Source organism: Echinops telfairi, unplaced genomic scaffold (assembly GCF_000313985.2).
Source record: "Echinops telfairi isolate 266 unplaced genomic scaffold, ASM31398v2 ScPeMD7_70;HRSCAF=299, whole genome shotgun sequence".
In the NCBI taxonomy this organism is placed as follows: domain Eukaryota; kingdom Metazoa; phylum Chordata; class Mammalia; order Afrosoricida; family Tenrecidae; genus Echinops; species Echinops telfairi.
In genome coordinates this window covers 13,239,571-13,242,189 of record NW_022103968.1, presented here as the reverse complement: position 1 = coordinate 13,242,189, position 2,619 = coordinate 13,239,571, and positions in this window count along the sequence as shown.

Below are 2,619 nucleotides of genomic sequence, written 5' to 3'. Positions count from 1 at the left end.
GGCTCCTTCGTCTTTGTCCTCCCCCAGCCTTCTTCCTTGAATCCATCTGATGACTCACTCCTGCCATTTTACTGAGACTGCAGGTGTCAAGATCACCATTTACCCCATGGTGACAAGCCCGTAGTCAATTCTCCGTCCTTCTTTGACTGGCCTTGGCAGGATCTGGCGCTCTAGGTGTGACCTCCTCAGCAAGTCCTTCCGTACGTTGGCTTCCTGGATACCACCTTCCCTTGGATTTCCTCCTACTTCATCGGCCGTTTCTTGGAAGTCTCCTACACTAGCTCTCGCTTATCTTCCTGATTTCCTAATGAGTAAATCTAATATTAGTAAAACTAGCGCGTGGGTGGATTACGCCTCGGGTGGATTCCCTCTGACAGATTCCCTGTGACTGTAGACCAGGGAGGTGAATAGCCCTGTTATCAGACACAGTGCATTGGAAGGTGGAAGAATGTAGCTGCCCTGAGGTTAAAATGTAACACCTTACCATTTGTTCTCCCTTCTGACCCACTCTAAATGTGGTCTCCTTTTTATTATTTTCTGCTTTCTCTCCCGTTGAGGCTTTTCTCTGCTTTATGTTGTTATTTTGCGTATTTGCTTTTTGTTCTTGTATGTCTTTCTTTTTATGAAATCAAGGATAGGTAAATCTGTAAAGACAGCAACGGGATTAATAGTGTCTCAGGATTATAGCACGAGAAATTGGGGGGAAACGGGGAGCTAATAAAAAGGGGTACAAGAAAGAAGAAAATGCTCTAAATATGATTGTGGTGATGATTGCACAACTTTTTAAAGTATGTTTTAACTATTGAATTACATGTTATCTGAATTACATTCCGATAAAACTGTTACTTTTTCTCAAGTGTTTTTAGCAGTGGCCATACCTGACTTCGTCTGGCTTCCCTATTGCCACGAGCCAGGGGTCAGACAGGCCTCCACTCCCCCATCTCTCTTTACTCTTCCGACACCACCTGTTCCATAGCACTCTGTGTGGTTCAGTAATTCACTGCCATGGCCACAGGGAGCTCACAGACAATACTCACCTAAGGGGGTTTATTAGGGGAGGTAACAGGTCACCACAAGCCAGGATTGGGAACAGGAAGGGTACAGGCATTGGTCTACAGTGACACCTCTCCTCAGTCAGCATCTCTAGTACTCAGTCTGTTGGCATGTGTCCCCTTGACCTCAGCTCCCATGAGCCAGGAAACCAGTCCCCTTCTCTGTGCCACAGTCTCCCAGCCTCGGCGCTGATTCTCGTTTGTGTCTCATGGTCTCCTTGCCTCCGTCTCTGGTCTTGATCTGGATCCTTTGTTCTGTCCTACAGTCCTTGTGCCACTTCAGAGATGTATCTATCTGTCCGTCCGTCCGTCCGTCCATCCATCCATCCATCCATCCATCCATCCATCCATCCATCATCTATCTATGAGCCCTGGTAGAATGCCGTTTTACAAGTGGGCTACTAACCACGAGGTCAGCAGTTTGAAGGCACCAGCTGCTCCTCAGGAGAAAGAGGAGGTTTCTCCTCCCTTAAAGGCGTACAGTCTCAGAAAGCCACTGAGGCAAGCCTACCTTATCCTATAGGGCTTTCTATGAGTCAGAATTGTATCTATCTATCTATCTATCTGTCTGTCTGTCTGTCTATCTATCTATCTATCTATCTATCTATCTATCATCTATCTATCTATCTGTCTGTCTGTCTATCTATCTATCTATCATCTATCTATCTATCATCTATTATGTATTAAACTGCTCCCATCCTCTCCAGACTATACACTCCATGAGGGTGGATTTTTTGTTTGTTTTTTTCTTAACACCTGAATCTCCAGTGTTAAACAGTATCTGGAACACAATAGGCACTTGAATAAATATTTCTTTTAAAAGTTATTTAACCTACTTCCCAACTTGTCTGCAGCATTGCAAAAATAAGATAAAGAGAAGTCACATTGAGAAAACCAGAATTAGGAAAGTACAAACTTATATGCCCATTTATGTGATTTCATAATCTATTAAGGCTAGCTTTATGTAATGCATCATATTTGAGACAGTCTCTGAAAATAGTTGAGAACCTCCCATAGATGTAAACTAACACCCATGCTTTTAAAAAAATGCTTACTTTCTCTAATCCAGCAACCTAAGTGGATAACGTGAGGCCATTTTTAGTGTGTAGCTAGTCAACGGTGTCTCCTTGAGGAACGTTGGAGGCATTTAGATCATGTTCTACTGAAGTTGGTGTCTATGTCAGCAAACCCCAAAACTCACTGCCACAAAGCAATTCTGATTTATGGTGAGCCTGCAGACAGAGTCGAACTGATTCTGTGGAGTTCTGAAACTGTGAATCTTGACAGAAGCAGAAAGTTTCATCTTTCTCTCAGGGACCAGTTGGTGGTTTTGAACTACTAACTGGGTAGTTATCAGCCCAATGCATACTTCACTATGCCACCAGGAATATCCCCTAGGGTCAGCAAAGTAGGCCTTATGTTTAGTCTGGGCACAGGAGCTTCCCAAAGGCTGTAGGCACTCACTGGCCTGTGGAAGGTCTTGAGGAAATCCGATCCTATCCTTGCTTGCCTTCCCCACTAGTGGCATTGGAAGTTGGTGGAAGAGGTGAGGAAAGGTAAGGAAAAA